This window comes from Lagopus muta, chromosome 9, assembly GCF_023343835.1.
Source record: "Lagopus muta isolate bLagMut1 chromosome 9, bLagMut1 primary, whole genome shotgun sequence".
Taxonomy (NCBI): domain Eukaryota; kingdom Metazoa; phylum Chordata; class Aves; order Galliformes; family Phasianidae; genus Lagopus; species Lagopus muta.
The window spans coordinates 10,234,175-10,254,191 of NC_064441.1; the positions used below are offsets into that span (position 1 = coordinate 10,234,175).

The 20,017-nt window shown below is 42.3% G+C and overlaps 1 protein-coding gene across 2 annotated transcripts in view; it reads left to right on the forward strand.

Annotated features, from left to right (window-relative positions):
* The first annotated feature begins 13,105 nt into the window (after positions 1–13,105).
* OSTN (osteocrin) overlaps positions 13,106–20,017 on the forward strand; it is a 50,796-nt gene continuing 43,884 nt past the window's right edge. The window contains exons 1-2 of one of the 2 annotated variants that reach the window (XM_048955383.1): positions 13,106–13,213; positions 14,671–14,756. The gene's annotated coding sequence lies outside the window, so the exon portion shown is untranslated. Of the gene's footprint in view, positions 13,214–14,670; positions 14,757–18,397; positions 18,584–20,017 lie in introns of those variants that run through there. The other variant, XM_048955384.1, reaches the window with a different exon arrangement.

Consider the following 20,017-nt stretch of genomic DNA (forward strand, 5'->3'; position numbering starts at 1 on the left):
CCCAGCCAGGCTTAGCTGTTGCCGTAGTACCAGCCAAAGCCTGGGACATGCGAGTGAAGCATCGTTGTTCTGGGTTACCCAGGACCTTTGGGTTACTGAAGCTGGCCCTTCTGAGTGGAAGACTCAAAGGCAAAATGAAAGACAAGTGCAGGCTGACTGCCCTACCTCTCCTTAAACCTGTCCAGGAATGCCTGCCTGTCAGTTGCAAGTGGATTCTGAAGGCACGTATGCAAAAGGACATCACTTAATTATGTAAATCAGTAATACATTAAGTGAATATCTCAAGTGGGTATATGCATTCCCTCCAGCAAAAAATCAGTAACGAATGCTTCAGTTAAGAATGCATGAAAAAATAATACAGATTCAAACATCATCCAGGAAGTTTCAGTTGGTAGTAATGAATGTTCAGCCTGTTCTCTGATAAATAGGTTGTAATGTGGTTTTGGTTGTGCATTTTGCCTGATGTAAATATATATTCTCTTATTGCTGTGTGCAAGGACTCATCTAAACATTTGGTGTCAGTAATGTCTTATGTCTGAGGAATTTCCCAGCGTAAAACTCCCAGTGTAAAGAGAATGTGGTGAAATGAAAGGACTGAGGGGGAGAAGGATGGAGCCCTGTTGCTGTCTGAAGTCTTCTGGCTCTGGTTAAATTACTATAGAAAGTTATTTCTGGTTTGTATCTTGGTTGCATGTGTCAAACAGGAGTGATGTTGGAAACATCCATCATGCTTTGTAGAAATTCATCTGGCTTTTTCTTTTACATTGCCCATGTGTTTCTAGCAAAGAATCTGTCACTTCATTTTTGGATTCACACATGAGTTTGAAATATTGAAGTGGAGCTTGACTAAACGTCTTAAATTTCTCACTTTCATCAAAGTTCTGAGTGGCTGTACTTCAAACCAGCAATACTTTCTCTCAGGTTTCCTTGGAAGCATGCCGACCTCTAACAAATGCTTACAAACATGACTTTCAAGGTTCTCACAAAGCCTGGTTGGTTTTGATACAGTTTCTGATAGTGTTTTGCTGAAAATTTCACAATTGTCTTAGTTGTAGGTTGTATTGTCCAAATGCTGCACAGGTATGTATGTAATTTTAATGTACTGTGGGATTAATGAGTGTCTGGAGAGAGTTTCAAGCTCCTACAGCAAAATGAATTCTGTGAGTTCCAGTATTCTGTTTATATTGTTGGCATTTATCATATGGATATGGAGAAGAGCTGGTCCTGATTTCCCCACATGTGAAGAGTTAGGATGGTTTTTGAAATAGAGGGGATGTGCGTTTTGCTGACCCTACAAACTGCCAGACGAGGATGTATAACACCACCCAGTATTATGAATAGCATGGAGAAAAGCTCATATACTGGAAACTGAGGGTCTCCTTGCCAAAAGATGCTGTAGCAACTAATTTTTACACGTGTTCAAGAAAAGACTGGAGAAGTTCAGGAAAGAGAAATCCCGTCAGGGTTACTAAACATAGAAAGCACCACTCTGGCTCAGGAAGCGTCTGAGCTGAAAATAGTTGGAGATGGGTTGAGTCTAGAAGTATCAGATGTGTCGTGTGGTCTGTCTAGCAGCTGCTGTGGTCACTGCTGAGGCCAGTCTACTTGGTTAGGTCAATATTCAATCTCATCCAATATAGCGAGTGTTCTTATGGTTTCTATATTAAAAAAAAAAAATCTCTTAACCTATTTTTCTCATAACATTATACTCTAGTTTTATTAAATACTGAAATATCAGATGATTGGGTGTGGCTTGACATATTTGCATCCAGAGCTGAGTGAATCCCTGCAAATTGCGGACTGTTGGGCACATAAGTGACTCTAGATTTGATGCAAAATTTTTACTTCTTTATTTGGACCAAAACCACGCTGTACCAGTGCAAAAAAAATCGTGTTTGTGCTCGCTGTGCTTTTCTGTGTGTCTGCTATGCTTTGGGCTCCAAGGGAAGTTCCAATGTGAATCCCAGAGCAACAGTTAAGAAAGCTGGTCTGCACTCTGTACGCTAATAGGACATTGTGTACGAATGTAAGCACTTTTTAGCCAGTGTACCAGCATACTCTTAATTAATCCACTGATTAATCTAAATTTGATAGACTGTCTGACTACCTATTACAGTGACAGAGATGAAGACTCATTTCTCCCTTTCTGACCTAATATGCAGGCAGTGACTTTCAGCAGAGGATCTGAGTATCTGCTGGTCAGTGTGTGCTTGCTTTGCTGGAACAGTTGTCCTGAGAAACCACAGAGAGAAAGATGTTAGAGGAGGGGAAAAAAAAAATAAAATTCTGGCCTGGTGGCATGATTAGACAATAAGAACATGAAAATATGTCAAGTTGTCAGTGAATTCCCAGGGTTGATTTAGGCAGAGAAACTGTAATCATCAAAGTAAGCTTCAGAGGCAGGAAGAAGGTTCAAGCAAAACAGGCAGAGAAGTAGAGCTTGGTCTATTCCTGAAGGTCTCTGAATGGCCCCATTGCTGCCCCTGCACACTTTTGCACACACCCTGCATACACCCAGCAGTGTTTGTTTCACATGGCATTGCACGTGATGCAGTTCTTTGGTCCTTCCTCTTTTTGTCCCTCTAATCAATTTTTTCCACTTTCTTTTGGGAAGAAAGAAGAAGTTGTGAAGGGAGGGAGAAGCAATTTCTTTTTAATTGCTTGTTTGTCCTTGTCTGCTCTCCCATCTTTTCACATTTCTCAGAGCAGAGCTGGGGGTGTTTTTGTCTCTCTTTTCTTATTTTCACTAGTACTGATGGGGAAGAATGACATTTTCTGCTTGGATGGAAACCAATCACTTCCCCAGACCCCCTTGAAAAAGCTTAATTTGCTCAACTAGTCAGTATTCCATCTTCATTAAAAACTCCCAGACTGGAATTTGGGTTTAATCCTTTGACTCACGTTTTTCCTTTTCTCTTCTGCCTTCCACAAACCCACTTATGCTTCCCAAAGTACTTTCCTTACCTCCTTTTTTTTTTCTTTTTTTAATTCCCATATATACTCAAGTTACTCTTTGCTTGGGAGTAAAAATGACAAAAAAAAAAATAAAAAATAAAAATAAAAAATTAAAAAAAATATAGCCCTTACTCAACAAAAGCAATTAAAACATACCCAAAATAAATAAATAAGTAACTGGAGAAAACAAGCTGCTAGTTTATTTTCTTCTGTCTTCCCCCTAAGGCATGAGGTAATGCCAAACAATTCAGTGTGTGATGCAACTGCCTGATGGACATTCAGCAAATCCCAACAGTAGTAAAGACAGAGTTTACCCAAGCACAATTTGGCAGTGATACCAACCTTCCCAACAAGAGGCTATTTAGAGTCACAATGTGATGCATTTTGAACGTTTTCATTCAGCACAGGATTTAATTGCTCTCTGACAAACCACCTAGACGTTTGTGCCAGCATGTTTGTGACTGGAATTGTTTGCTGTCTGTGCATTGTTTCTGTACACTTGCTCCTTTCTCTTGCAGAGCTGTTCAGTCACCAACTGAGAATCTGAGGCAGGAATGTGAATGCGTACCTGTAGTACTTGCTGATTGAGATGGGCCAGAAGGGACTTCACCCCTTGGTTACATCTTGCGTCTTCCATTTTTCTACTGTTATTTCATCCCAGCAATCTTTCCCCTACTGCCAGCTTGCTCACAGAGGTTAGTGGTGAACGGGATATGAAGATGTAATTAACTGTATTATCTTGACATAGGAATGAGAAATTGTAGCATAGAGAGAGGTTAAATGTCCTGTTGAAGGATATGGAGATAATCTTTGACAGAACGAGAAGTAAACACAGTTCCTGACTCAGTGCCACCAGGGTGATTTAGCACACAGATGGGCTTTAGGCTAGCTAGCTTTGCAGCAGCACAGACACAGCACAGCCTGGAGTTCTCTCTGTATTTCTGTCTTTCATTCTTACCTGTCTCACTGGAAAGTCTCAAGGTTGAGTTAATTCTACCAATTTAAAACACCAACACTTTAAAATCTGCTTAACCTTCATAAAAACCAAGTCATGCTCTCAAGTTATAGGTCTCAAAGGCATATTTCAACACATTAGTGAGCTGGGGCCTTGATGTCTGTTGAACATTTTGGTACCTTGTATAGGAGTAGCTTTGTGCAGGTCAGAGAAGTGTGATGGAGTTATACATGCAGCTCACAGCTTTATTTCATTAGAACTATCCAAGTAGATGAGTCTTATCAGTATCCTTTCTGAGGTGTTAGCAGTGAATTGGCATTTTCAAGCAACTAAAGCACTGAAGTAAAACAAACCCATTTGTTTACCAGTGTGAGCTTGCAGGAGTCTCTGTGTTTGTTGGTACCTCAGTTTCTCCTGCCAAACAGCAGCAGTGATGATTGTATTCCTTTAGTGAAACACTCAGAAACCAGCTGATGCTAGACTCCTTGCAAGTGGGTGCTGTTAGTCTGCAGGAGGTTGCTGTGGATGCTGATCATCTGTGTACAGAAGAGATGGAAAGAGAGTCCAAACAAATCCCAGGCTGTCCTGCTTCCTGCAGCCTCCCTCCCATCGCACACAACTTCTGGTATTCTTTGCTTCTGTAATAATTAGCAAATGAGCCAATACAGAAGCACTAGCTTGGGTGGACTTTCCATTCCATGAGGCTTCTAAGTTCTTGTATTTTTTTGCTTTTTTTCTTTTAAATCAAGATAGTGTCTCAAATATGGTGGATGTGTTGACGTTGCACGGTATAGAGCCACCCACTCCTCTATCGAGTGCTTTTGCTGCCTTTGCATAGGAAGTCACTGCAGAAGCTTGCTGCTGGGACATTACACTTTATGCCATCTTGTTGCATGGCAGGAGTCCAGGCCAGCACCCGCGAGCAAGTCAATGTGTGAGATTAGTTTAATCCTCTCTCAGAACCCTGTGATGGGGAGGGGAAGGACAATAACCCAGTGCCAGCGTTTATTTTGTCCACAAGTTCAGTTTGAATAGAGAGGAGAAGGTGGTGGTGGTGGGGAAGGGAGAGAAAAAGCCTTCCTAGAGTTCATTGGGTCTGGAGGGGTGCCAAGCCCAGGGGGCGGCTCACAAATGTGGGCTGAAGAAAAGCGGGGAAAGAAGAGTGGAATGATGATTAGAAATCACAAATGAAAGAATCCCAAACAGGGGGAGAAGAAAAAGAAAACAACAAAAACGTCTCTGCTTCTCTGAATATTTGCAGCAAGGAAAAAATTCCTTGCCTTTTCTAAGGGTTCTATTCATTAGCAGATGCACTTGCTGTTTTGCCAAGGGAAAAGGAGCACCCTGTGAACAGTCCTTCCCTCTCTCCTGGGGAGGCACCTACTGGCTCAACCTTGGGGCGAGAGAAAGTACCATCTCTCCTCTACTGAAGCCTCTTTTATGGTCCTGCTTCTTATGAGGCTCTTTGGTTTCTCCCTCCTTTTGTTCCAGCCCTGCTCTCACTGTCTTATTTAAGCCTGCTCCCCAAGGTGCATGCAGCAGCCTTCAGAGGGACTGCTTTCCAGGAGGGCTGCTTGTAGTCTGCCTCTTCCACAGGAGCTGTTCAGGAGCTTGTTTAAGAGACAGCAGAGGTCACCCCCAGCTTCACCTCCTTTGTGATGCTCATTTTACTTACACTTCTCATCTGTTGTGTATAAGCCCCCAGCGATGCTCAGATAAAGCATATCTGCAGCCGTCTGCACTTCCCAGCATTTTATTTTTCCTCCTCACACATCCTTCCAGCTATCACAGGCCCTGGTGAGAAATAAAAAAGCACTGCATATCCTGCCCGTTCCTTTATGCAAAAAGCAGCTTGCAGGTAGGACTGTGTTCCCTTGGCCAAGCTCCCGAGCCCCATCCCGCCGTCGGGGCTGACCCCGCTTCAGGTTCTGTCTCCTGCCTAAGTGGAGCCAGCAGGGAGGTTTTGTCCCCCAGCTGAAGCTTAGACCGCAGTGCAGAAAGCAGCTGCCTTCGCTCCCCCAGCCTCGCGCTCCGTCTCCCCTGCGTCCACGCGGGTCCGGCCGGGGCGCCCCGATAGCGCCTCCTGGCGGCAGAGCAGCGCTATGGCCACCAGAGTTCCCCACCCCCAGCTGATGGGACCATGTGCAGTAACACTTAAATCCAGCACATCCTAGCGTGACAATACAAGACACAGCTATCCTGGGTTTTCAATTACTTCACAGGAAGCTGTCAGGAACGAAATATTCCTGGAACAGCCCACTAAGTCTAGGGTTTAATTCCTCTGTATGTTTTTCTAAAGCAATCTCAGATTATAACTCTGAAAGCAGAAATCCAGGGGGTGAAAATTGCTATACACTTCTCTGGCAAAGAGTGTATGTGCCTGGAAGAGGTGGAGAGAGAAAATCCTATGCTGTTTTTACTGCTCAGCTCTCCACTGAGAGCAGTCTAGGAGAAGGGTAGGTTAAATTGTGTAAGGTATGAGGACTGATTTCAGATGCAGCCTTTATGCATAGACAGTGTTAAATACTGCATAAAACTCAACCAATGACTTTATTATAGGTGTTTGTTGTTTTGTGTATAACAAGCTTCATTGTTGTTAGCCCTCTTCCACGAGTCAGGGGCATACATTGTGTCTTAAGGCAGTCAGCATTACAGCCAAGGTCAGGATGCTGTCTTTAACACTGCAGACAACATTTCAGGTATTTCACTTTGTGAATACGTTCAGCTGGGGAGTGGTTAAACATCCAGCCTTGCTCTTTGTTTTCCCCCTTCCTTGCTAGACAGCCTACACCAAATTCCAATAGTAGTAGCAGCTGTGAGCAACTTGGCATTTTCTTTGTGTGGCAGCAGTCCCTTGTAATCTGTGTTACTTGTATCAGTGTCATGAGCATAGAATGTAATCCTTTCTTGCTAAATTAGGCACCTGCAGACCTTCTCCTTCTAACAGGGTGATTAAGGCTTTGCCTCCTTCCAGCGCTATTGAATGAAGGGGTAGAAGCACTGGAACTGCGTGCTGATACTTTGTTGTCTGCTTAGGTGATGAATGTACAGCAGTATTTGCAACCACAGTCTTCTATTGCTATAGTTATATTTATTTTGTTTCAGTGAGTGTTACTATAGGCCTTGACAAGTGTTGCAAAGGGACAATTGAGTTAATGTTGCTTTTCTGATCTACACATTAAATTTCAAAACACATCGGAGCTGTGGACAAATGTTGATGTTATTGTAGGGGAAACTGAGGCACAACAGAGCTATTTTCAGAACTGAGAGATTTTAGTTATTGGTCTTATTAGGAGCATGTGTATGCTGTATTACATCACACAGAACAGAAACACCCAGGGTAGTATCTTCACCCATCAAACCAGCTGCCTTTGGTCCCTTTTTTCTCTCAGCAGGCTGTACTTTTGTTTAGATTTCTCTTCTAACTGTCTCTAGAGAATGCTACCCCCACAACAGCACAAACAGTTTAATTTTTGAGTGTGAGTTTTCTCCCCTCTGATGCATTCATCATGTAGTTCAGCCTCCAACGCATGGGGCGGTTAACAAGGAGTATGTCACACCAGGTACAACGGAGTCCTCTCTCAGCTGCTTGCTGCTAATCTGCACTGAGACTAATGTGTGTGGTTATTGAGTCACTTTTGTACATCAGAAACATCTTGGGAGGGAGTGCTGTTGATGTCAGCTAGCAGTAATTTCACCCAATGTCCCTAAGAGATGCGATAGACACAAACCAGAACTCTGGAACAAATTGTTCTGTATCTCATCTTTAGGCTCTTGCACCAGCCTGTCCACCTCATAACACGTTGTAGAACTTCGGGACAGTGTGCATAAGTATGCAGCACTTTTAATCTGCAAACTGAAGATAACAGCAGCATCTTGGCTGAATCACATCCCTCCGTGAGCTCAGGCACTGGGTCTGCTTTTGTTCATGTTTCTGTATCCTGCACAGCCTGCTGTACCGTGCAGGTTTAGCTGGTGATTCAGCACAGGTGCTGGACCTGTCTTTGGGGATGTTTGTATCTACTCCTTGCTGTTTGTGACAGCTGCTTAGATAACCAACACAGCCCCGTATCTCCCTGGCCACGAAAGCAAAAGCATTTATTTGAAAAGCAGTTTACTGAGGAGTGTTTATAAGGCTTCAGATTGATTTCGAGAGGCCTTTCCTAATACTCATTAAGAACTCATTGAACAGAGGAATTGCGGCTGTGTGACAAATTGTCTCAGGGCTGTCACACAGCGGCTTAATGTGACCTGTTGTGTGTTATTTAGGCTCATGAGTGATGGAGGGAGAGAAGTTCTGGAAATGAGAAAGGGTATTTAGACAAGGATAGCCATGTTATGGGCTTTTGGTTTAAGTTTAAGTAAAAATCATTCGAATGGCAGGCTGTTAGACTGGCATTGGACCCATGGGCAATTTAAAACCAGCAGTTTTTTAATCATTTAAGAGAGTTTGAATATCAATACATGTGTTCAGAAATACACTGGTGTAATTTCAGAAGCGTTCTGCAGTGTGAATGGACTCACTGCAGTGGGAGAGGATTTGGGGTGTGACTTCACAGTTGGAAAGCATCTAGAATGAATGAATTGTGGAAAGATTTTCACCCTGTATTAAATCTGTGTATATAAGCACACACGTATTTTAGCCAACACACATTTTCCTGTTCTGTTTTCGTGTTTATGATTGATTTCTAATTTATTAGGGGTTGAAAATTGTCACAGGAGAAAAAATGATTACTTCAGTGCAGACAGAGGGCTGTCTGTTTGATTTAAGGTCTGTTGTTATGAGTGATGGTGTTTGCTCCCTACAGCTACTATATGTGCAAGCAAACATAGAATTATGCGGTAGACACACTACATGTTTATTAGTTTTTCAAGGCTAACCACAAATAGAAAATGAAAAACAGAGGGGAAATAAACTCTTTTTCTTCAGGCTTGCTTCTGACTAATGCAAGGAAATATCTCTAGGCTGGTTAGTGATTCATTGTCCACAATGAAGGGCCCTGACCCAGCCTGCTACTTGTGCTTGAAGTTAGCCATTGAACTGATCAGACCTGGTAATTCCCACTCTCATTATCTTACCAAACAAATGTCAACACAGAGTAATTAGTTGCCACTGTGCTCAAAATTCTAGCTGTGGCCCTATCCCACCTTATCAAGGTAGCAGAAATACTCTTCTGAGTATTGCACATCACCACTGTGAGTCCCAAAAGAAAAGAGGGGCAGTCCTTCATGGTCTTCCTCTCAAAGCTGATGCTCAGGTTCCAAAAGGTTCCTTTGCTTCTGCCAGCTTGTGCATGCAGATATGACATCTAAAATTTCAGAGGGATAGAAAGAGTCAAATCCAGCTACTTCAGCCACAGAATGTGTCTCAATAGCTTGGATATTTCTCATTGCTCCTTGCACTTGTTGATCTGTGATGCACAGCTCCTTTCTGGATGCTCCTGCATCTGGCAGAGGTTGCCTGTGTATGCATTACACATACACACGTGGAAAGCCATCAATGCTTTTCAGCAATAACTTTGTGTTGTATGCGAAGACTTTTTCTTCCTTAAGAGGTAGTGTGCTTCATATTTCAGTTCACTAAAGTCAGAGCAGTTCATGCCAAAGAGATCAAGAACCTAATGGAAAAATCAGTCTTGGAAAATGTTTATTTGGAAAGGGTTACTATCATACCAGATGGTTGGCATTGCTTTGCTTATTAGATTTGCTTGTTCTTGAGAGTGATGGAACACTTCAGCAGATCAGCAGCATTAAAGAAGCTGAGTGGTTTAGGTTTCCCCTTTGCTCATAGGTGAAAGGCAGAGGAAAGAAACGCTTTAAGAGGAAAGCAGCAAGATGAGAGTTTGCTGCTTGCCAACATTAGATCTGGAAAAGATTTGACCAAATGAAGGACTGGCACTGGCAGATGTCAGCTTTGCCTTGGGGAGAGTAGAGTTAATTAGAAAGCCAGAGCCAGCTTTGCAAAAATCACTTCTGTGTTGTCATATACACCAAATAACCCAAAAGAGTGTGGTCTGTCTCCATAATAGTGACTTGCAGGGCCAAACAACACTTCTCCAAACCTTTGGCTAACATCCATAGAAATAATCTTTAAACAGATGCTGTCAACGTGAAAAATCATTGTATGTATTTGTGTGGAGATAGATTTCTGTATTAACATTCCTAACCTGTGTTACTAAAATAAACTCTTATGGCTATTTTTTTTTTTCTTTAAGCCCCAGTGACTCTTTGCCATCTCTGTGGTCTATTTGCCTCAGCTCAGTTTTGTTCCCCTTCGACTCATCTTTTCAATGACAGCACCAGGAAAAACAAAAACTCTTGAAGTCAATTTAATTTCATGTGGGACCAAAGGTGTATTTGGGGACATCTTCCACTAACTACACAGTTCCAGCTTTCCATGTGTTAGGAGTACTTTTCAGTTGAATTGCTACTGAACCCTTTTTTTTCTGTTGTCTTGTCACATGGTCAGATGATCAGTACCACATCTCTGTGATGTATTTTATTATACATTTCTGGGTAGCGACCACTTGGGTGATAGTATTGTTTTGTCCAAAATATAAATGAACTGTTCTGTGGGGCTATCTTCATTTTTCCCCTGACAAACAGAATTCTTCAGACTTAATTTGGTCTTTGCCTCACGAGGTTACAGTCTGAAAAAGAGATAAGCTGGAAAAAAAGAAAAATAAGCAAATGGAAACAGAAACTCTGTTAAGTATTCCTGAACTGCTGGAAGGCAGTTGTTGCCTATTCTAAGGAAGGAATATACTCAGGCCCATCTCCATCTTTGTCTCAAGATAGCAGATGCGCTCGGAAACCATTTTTGCTTCTTTTCCAGGCTGACCATAAGCTTCATTCTACTGTGTGATCTTAAGATGAAAGGTAAGATGTGAGTGTGCCTGGTCAGCACACAGAACTGAACTGCTGCTTTATCTGCTGGGCACTGGTAATGATTTGTGGTGCAGGACCCTTGGCAGGCTCCTCCTGCACTTCACAGGGAATGAACACTTGTGAGTGGTGAGTCCTGTAGCACGAAGGGTTAATGAATGTTTGTAAAACGTTCTGAGATCCACGGCTGTAATGTGCTGTGTGATTTCCTCTGGGTCCTCCTGCCTGCACCTCCATAGGATTCACTCCTTGGCTCTGATCTCCTTTTCTGCACTCACCTAGTCGCTTTGAGTTTGCACATTTCTGTTTGGTGTGTGGAGCTCAGGACTTGGTGCTGGCATGAGCTGGTCTCATCTCTGTGCTGTTCAGCCCAAACTTAGAAGTCCTCTTTCTGAGTGACGGTTCTGGGGAGTCTCACCTTCAGACTTAGCCTTGTCTGTGCCTGATTCCAGAGACTGCTCACTTATCTGTGGTTTGGAAAACTCCATTATTCTTCATTGCACAGAGGTGCTCTGTGTGCCTGTTGTGCCAGCTTGAACTTCTTCTGCTGGTCACAGTAATATCTTCTTACTCTAAATCTGCTTTATCTTTGATTGTAAGAAATACTGATGCAGTGAGAATTTCTTGTATGTTACACTCTCTGATTATCTCACAACTGAGCTTTTTCCAGCAGAAACTTGCTGGTGTGAAGGCACTGATGAACTGGGTGGGGGTGACACTGTGCTCTGAAGATCCTTGGATACAGCCAGCACAGCATGTTGGAGGTCTGCAACCTTCTCTGACACCAAAGGAAGAGTCTTGTTGGAAGTGCACAGTGAAACCCCCTCCCAGCCTTCTTCCTATGGTGGTGTCAGCTATTTAGCTTAAAGCATCACTATATTTAAATTAAGAAATACTTCCACTTAATTTCCTAGAATAAAACTGCTTTGATTTCTTAATGTATTTTCTTACTGAGCTGCGAACTCAAAGGCAAAAGCTTGCAGGTAAAGGATAGTTTAAACAACAAGAAGAATACTAGGGCAGAGCTATTCAAAGCAATCACAACCAACATTTTCACTGGCATCAATTCAGGTAATTGTTGTGACATGTATGTGACTTACAATGAAAAAATCCAGCTCTGGATTTAGAGCAAGGGTGTTTAGATAAAGGTATCTTTGTGATGGGAGCGGACCTTGTTAACAGTCTGTGGCATTTATGTTCCTCTTACATCTTTGGTTTATGATCAGAAGCTCTCTAGTGGGAAACACAACTGCAGTTTTTCAGTATGCACCTGACAACATTTTGTTTCAGTGACTTTTTATCTGGCTGTGCTGCAGACTGAGTGCACTTATAGCTACCTCACTTGATCTCACAGTAATCCAGTTCCAACAAAGCAGGGGTGTCTGTCCTCTTTTGTTGCCTTTGGGAAGGATCTAGGAAGGTTGGAGAGGAGCCCCAGGGAAACCCAAGTCAAAGCAAAACAGGCTAATGTGAAATAGCAGAGAGCACGTGCACATAGCTGTTTTGTTTCTAGCTGCTCTGTTCCTAGAAAAGATTTCTAACAGAAAGTCAGCAAAGTTCAAGTATGGATTTATCAAGAAAAGTGTGGGAACTGCAGCATGGGATGTGTTTGTTTGGATGGGGCTGATGTCCTGGGTTATGTTCTGTCCCTTTCTCATCTTGAATTCTGTGAAGGGGGGACAAGTAGTGAAGAGCGTGATGATGCCATGCCCTCAATGAGGTTCACTTACCATTGCCATAGAATGGTTCATAAACAGATGGACTTGAAATACTGAGTTTTATTCTTGTCAGCAGAACCAGTCACAGGTATTTACCATCCCTAAATATTTACCATATTTACCTTTTCATGCTTATTTGAGACTTCTCCTTTTAATCTATGGGCACAGTCACAGACTGAAGTACTCTGTGCTACTATGAACTTCAAAAGTTTGATATTGTTGTATCCTGGATTTGGAGTAGTATTCTCTACCTTTAATAACAACAATAGCTGAAGTCAGTGAAATGCAAACAGCAATTTTAGCCCTTGGGGAAGAAAATTTTAACGAACAGTTTACAAACTCCCAAAGCTTTGACTCAAGTTTTGGATGATGGTTCAGCTCAATTTTATTTCTAATTGAATGTGCTCCCACCTCAGTGATGAAAAAAAAGTGACATAGTCTCCGGAGACTGTATTCATTATTGCTATAAATGGATCCAGAAAATAACTGTAGCAGAAATGTAAGTCATGGCTTGAAGCAGTGATTGAGCACCAGGTGGGAAGGCAAGGCCAGCCCAGGGGAGCTCAGGTGCATGCAATGTACCTGAGTGATTGGAAGGGGCAGAGCCAGAATCCATCCCTTCCCAGCCCTCATTTTAGGGTTGGCAATGGAGATAAGGGGATCTCATTGGAGATCCCTGTGTACCTGAGGCCTTCTAAGGGTAGGCAGATTCTTTTCTCTGTTTTTGTGTCAACAGCTGTTGTATTTGAGCTTATCCTTACTTGTTGCAGTCTATGACTTTGCTACTGTGCTATTATTGCTGTGTTTTCCATTGTGTTACAATAACCTGGACTCATAACTAGGTGTAGACAGCAAGAGAAGCCTGCAGTGCAGCTAGGCCAATGAGGGTATTGCTCCAAGGAGAGTATTGTGTGTGGTCACTTTGATTCTGACCACAGGCAAGTATTCCTGGAGTATATTGTAATAACAGAGAAAACAGATATCAACACCAGAAAGCCTCTAGATGTTATGCAAGTCTGTTATAGCTCATCTGAATGCAGGGACTGCTAGATTCCTATCTTCCACTGTGAGCAGTGCCCCTTAAGTCTAGATCAGGGAGAGCGCAGCTGAAGAGGTATCAGACTGCCTTCTTTGATCCTCCTTTGATATTGTGCTTGGAACTGATTAACTGACTCCTTTGGAGTAGCTATGGTCTTATCTGGACCCTTGAGCCAAAGCTCAACAAACGTAGTTCTTTCTTTTATGGTTATTGAATCCAGTACACAAAGATGGTAGGGTAAGGTCTCTACTACACAATCCAAAGAAGTAAATAGATATACCTATTGTTAAAAAAAGCAAAAGCTTTATAAAGAATATTTTGTAAAATAAAATCAGTACTTCCCCAAACCGTTCTTCCTTTAAGCTTTGGTGCAATCAGTTCCCTGTATGTTAATCAATGGATATTAGGGGGATTATAGGAAGTTTCAATATCAATAGACAACATCTGGCTTTCTGACAGTCATGTCTGCACAAAGTAGAATTTATTTGCAATTCAGGAGCATCATTATATTTGTTTCAATATTTCAAAAGCATTTGTCTGTTTATCCTCAGGAATTCTGCAGGGGTATGGACTGTTTTCACTGTGTTTTTCAAGTTGCTCTGGTAACAAAGAGATACTGCACTTAATATTTATCATGTGCTGAATCTGTGCCCTGACTACTGGCCCAATTCTGGGAGGTATTTAATCTTCCCTGAAAGTGTCAGAGTGCTGTCAACTCACAAGAAAACCAGAAGTAACTGAGAGGATATAGTCAGCATCAGTGTTGTGAAAATGGTCGTATGCCTCCTGAGAACCATGGAAGGACACAAATTTGATGTACTTGTTTGGCTGCAGTACGTGATAAGTGATGCAAGTGTCAGCCAGACCTGCTGAAGAGGAAAAATCTGGTGTTGTCCTCAGCAGAAACAAGTCGGATGCTGTCAGCTGTTTAAGTGAATGATACTTTTGAAAGCTACTGTATTTTTAAGCAATTAAAGCAGCAATTAGAGGAAATGCTGATGTTCTGATAAAGGAATACACCTGGATGTTGTTTTTCATTACCAAGTGAAGGAGGGGAAGGAGGGTTTAAAGCAGAATCTGTGATGAATTCTGTCTTACCTGTTATGGTTCACTTGCAGTTTCACCTGAAGAAAGCATTGGATTGAGACTCAGAAGCTCTGACCTGATCCTCGGTGACTGTTCCAGACCAGATGCATGACTGTAGGTGAGTTGCATCATGTTCCTCTGCCTTTGTTTCCCACAGGTGGTTACATCCCACTGTTATAAAGTGCTGGGAGATGTTGCAGTGAGAGCTAAGTGTGACTTGTTCTCTTGAGAGAAAACACACAACACGTACTTCTTAGCATCACATGTACTATAGTTCCAAAGCTTGGCAGCCTGCCTTTAGAGGTAACTATAGCTTATTATATACTGGGAATAAAAAGCTAATCAGAGTGACGGTGATAGCTGTTTACTTCCAGTTTAACTTGGTTATGTGGGTATTTGAATAGGAAAGAATGACCCAGAGTGAAGTGATATGCGTTAGCTGAGATCACATCTGTGGAAGGCACATGTTGAATAAAGATCACCAATCTCAAGTTTAGTTTCCTTAGTGATACTATAAACAGAAATACCAAGCCAGAAAAGATTGCACAAGAATGTTAAAACGGCTTCTCTCTGATCATGAGGTCCATCACTTCAGCCTGCAGGTGTAGTATCAGCAAAATATTAAAGATGACCATGAGAAGAGAACAGCACAAATGGTCTCACTATTACTGAATCTCTTGAACTTGGGATCTTTTACTTTAGGTGTACTCCTAGCTCTTGTGGATTTTGAGATAAACCATGCAGTTTGTTGTGATTTCTGTTTTATGCTATCATATAAGAGAAATGGGGGGTGGGGAGAGTGGGGGGGCAGGAACCAATACTTCTGAAACCTCACATTCCAGAAGGACATAGATACAGGGGAACGAAACATTGATATGCAAGAAATAAAGCATGTCTAGATGTGGTTGGTGCCATACAAGTTCCAAGTATTAGACAATTAGGCAATGGGATAACTAGTATGGTTTCACCAAGGGTAGGTCCTGCCTGACCAACTTTGTTGCTTTTTATTATGGCATAACTGTGACAATGAACAAGGAAAGAGCCCCTCGTGTCATCTATTTGGACTTCAGTAAGGCCTTTGACATGGTTCCCATGATATTGTTTTGTCCAAATTGGAAATATGTGGATTTGGTGGGTGGACTGTTTGGAGGAGAAACTAGTTGTGAGGTCATACCCAGAGAGTGGTTGTCAGTGCCTCAATGTCTGGATGGGGATCAGTGACAAGTGGTGTCCTTCAGGGGCCCGTCCTGGGGCCAGTGTTCTTTAACATCTTCATCAATGACGTTGACAGTGGGATCAGCAAGTTTGCTGTGTGGTGCAGCCACACAACTGAGGGTTGGGATGCCATTCTGAGAGACTTGGACAGGCTTGAGCAGTGGGTCTGGGTGAAAACATCACGAGGTTCAACAAATCCAAGTGTGAGGTCTTGCATGTGGGTTGTGCCAACCCTCCATTATCTGTACAGGTTGGAGGATGTAATGGTAGAGCGCAGCCTTCTTGAAAAGGTCTTGGGGTACTGGTGGATGATAGGCTGAGCCAGCAATGTGCTTGGATCCTGGGCTGCATGATAAAAGCATGATCAGCAGGGTGAGGGAGGTAATCCTACCCCTGTACTCTGTGCTGTTGAGACCTCAGTTGGACGAATGACACTCAGTTATGTGAATGACAAAGTTTACAAACATGGTCAAATAGTAGCTGTAGGTAATGCAGAGACTGGCGAGTTTTCAGTCATCTTTGTCTGTTTTATGGTAATTACTCAGAGTACTGCAGAAAACTACCAAACTTCTTTGCGGGGAAATATGCATTACACAGAGTACAGTAACAGTAGTTAGAGCTAGTTCTGAACAAACTGCTGTAGCTGTATTGCACAGCACTATATTGAATGGAGCTTTAGCTCTGCTGCATGAGCGTAATTACACAGTGGGCTCATTTTCTGTGTCTTTCAGCAGCATGTGGAGCAGAGCACTAATATGTTATTCCAGGTTCAGGGTCATCTACTGTGGGACAGTGTAACCTCATGTGGACATTCTCTCAACATACTAGATAAGTATTGCTAAAGACAGTACTGATCAATAGAGATGAGTGTGGAGAATAAAAAGTATATAAATAAATAAGTAAATAATAAATGAGTAAGTAAATAGTAAATAAGTAAGTAAATAAAAGTAACTGAGCTTCAATGGGTGCGCTGAGTGAAGGTAAACAGAATGGAGTGAAATGAACTGTGCACAGCTAAGTGATGAAACTTCAAGATCTTTGGACACAGCCCAAAGATGGGAAGTGTCCATGATTAGTCTGGGATCTGGTCAGTTATGTCTGATTGGAGTGAGCCTGACTGTGACCCAGCTTATAACAGCACAGAGAGGAGAGCAATGCCGTGCAGTACAACTCATGCACCAAGTCAGTCTTCTACTATTTAAATCACACCATTCTCATGTCCTTGAGATCTTTACAGTTCCTGATGGTTACTTCTGAGCAGATACCTATGTCATCTTTTTGTTGTGAGACTAATGAACCTATTACCAGAAATCCTGACAATGATTTGGGAAAATCAATGTTGTAAAGAAGGACTGTTAGTACTTAGTATGCTTTGCAAGCATGCTAGCTAGAAGGTCATTGCTAACAGAAGGAATTATTTTCCTCCTGTCGATAGTGTGGCTGGAAGCTGTTAATGTCACACAGCCCTGCACTGGCCTAAGAGAAATGAGTGGTGTGAAACCTGCCAGGTTTACTCAAAGGACTGTTGTTCATATCAGAAACCCTGCAACCTCCATGAACTTAAAGGAAGAAATGGGGCAGGAAGTTTTATTCTGTCATTTATATGTGGTTGTTATTTATTTATTTTTAAAGCAGTTTCCCATTTTTAAAGTGATCTGACTGCAGACTGGAACTCTTTGGGACAAAGAATCAGTGAAAAAGGAAAGGACAGTGAAGGAAGACATCTCAAAAGGGGAGTCTAGGAGCAGAGGCAGAAGTGATCTTGATTGGGTGCACTGCTTACGCTAAGCAGAAGTGATTAGCTCTCTCTATGTGATCTAATAAAGGTTTTTGAGAGACCAAATAGGCAAAGAACAGAGCAGGCTGGGTGACAAGACTGACCCTGTGATGAAGAGGTTGAGGAAGAAGGGTTGGGCCAGAAACCAGGTAAAGGTAAGACTCTGAGAAGGCATAGAACAGCGTCATTCCAGGGGTAAGCATTTTTGAGATCCCTGGGGTGTAAGTCATTGATGATTAATAATTCTCTTAGTGCCAAAAGGTGGCCAACAAGTCAGGTCTTGTTGTCTTGTGTTCTCTGTAGTGCTATGATAAATAACATTGCTGTGGCCAAAGAGGGAAGTCAGACAGCCAGGATGAGGCAAGGAAAGGATGAGAAGAGGAGGACAGAAATGGGAAATGTGCAGTTCCCAGGCAGCCTGCTCTGGAAATGGCAGCCTGTACACAGTAACCATCCTCTGAAAGGCTATTGCAGGTTTGACTGGGCTTGAGGAGGTCAGTTCTGTAGATCCAAGCAAACATCTTGAGCTGTAAGTGGAAACAACGTCCTGTGTTCTTGTTATGCAGTATCTAGGAAAATCGTACCTGAATACAGTTGTGAAAGTGCATTGTGTATCAAGAAGTTGTGTTGTTCAGAGTGCTGCTCTGCTTCATTCGCTGTGCCTTTGAACATGTACCAGACCATTTGGCAGGGAGCTGAGATACTGCAGGAATGCCTGTAGGGCTGTCCTGCCTGGCTCTGTGGTGAGCTCCTGCTAACCCAGAGAAGCAAGGGACAAGAGAGTCACCAAGGTGAGAGCTGGACTCAGCAGCTAGGTTCTCTGAGGCTGTAGAAATAGAGCAATTTCTCCAGAACCCTCCGAATCATCATCATATCTGGATAGTCTGTTGGGCTTCCTGCAACCACGTGAATTCTCTCTGAGCATCTTGAAAGCATTTTGGCCATCACCACAGGTAGAAGTTCCCTTCTGTTACTAATATTCTTTTTCTTGCATTTTAATTTAATTTCCCCTATCATTCCTTCTTTTTTTCCGCTGCACATTTCCCCTCGAAAGCTGAGATTGTACAGACAGACGTATATTCTTCCTCCCCAAGTGCATGTAGCCTTTTCTCTGCTGTTTGAAGAAGTTAACGTTTGGGCTGAAGTACACCTGCAATTCCCATTAATGTGACGGAATGAAACTGACCCAGTAGTAGAGAGAAAAGCTCTAATCTCCCTTTGTCTGACATCAGATCTCAGGGGAGGAAAAGAAAGAGACTCAGAAGATGGTAGGGAAATCTTCTTTGTAAGCAGTGGCAGCACATGGGGTGCATTGGCTACTGGTTGAGCCTGCATATCCAAATGCAGCTCGTGTGCTTAACTTTGCCATTAGGAGCTTTGCTGTGAGAAGACATACAGTGCAGATTATGGGTGTCATCCACAGATGTGTGACCCAGACAGATAAGCTAAAAACTTCTGAAAATCAAACTGTGTACAGAAAGAATATATAGTGGGATCAATTAGAGTATAAGAGGAGGGGAAGGGCCTTGTTTGGAGTTTTTCTTGTATTCAGTGGTAAGAGAGAAACTTCTGCTATGTGTTTTTTATGTGCCCTCATTATCCTTGTTTTGGGCATTTTGGGTCTTACCCTGTGGTTGCTGTTTAGGATTTTTATGTGGACAGAAGTATGTTACAGTGAAGAAGTCTAAAACAGAGGGGGAGCACAAAAGATGAACAGTGAGCAAACAAGAAGTTTGCTGCTTGCTTGTGCAGTGGGTGAGTGCAATTCCTGTCCTCTGTTCCAGTAAAACAAATTAAATTCTGACAAAAGTTGTGCATGAAGAGCAGTTCAAAGGAAAAGTTCTAAAGAATCTCAGTACCATGTTCCAGACAAATTATTCTCAGGAAAATGAGTCAAGATACTTGTTAAGAATAACGTTTGTAAGGAAATAACTTCTCTATTTTTTTCCCCTCGTTTATCTGTTCTTTTCTAGTATACTTATTACTTGCCAAATAATTTGGACAGCACATTCGTAGCGTGCTTCTGCTTTTGTGCAAGCTGTTCCTCATTTGATGTTTGTGGTGCCTCCAGATGATAGGTTTTGTTCTTTCTGGAAGGAGTGACTGAAGTTGTAGCAAGGGTGCTGTCAGTAAGCTGTAAGGAAGAACATTTTCACTAGGCTGAAGAAAAAGATAAAGTCTCAAGAGAGGATCATGGATTACAAGTGGTGTTTTGCTTACTGTGTCCAGTTAAATAGATCTGAAAACGCAGTGAGGACAAAGGGGGTAAAGATGTAAATACTTTGCGTAGTTCTCATCTAGAATTTACTTTCCCGTAAGCCTTTACCTGTTTGCTCTCTAGCAGGATTGTGAAAAACCTATCTGGTTTTGAGCTACTGAAGATAAAT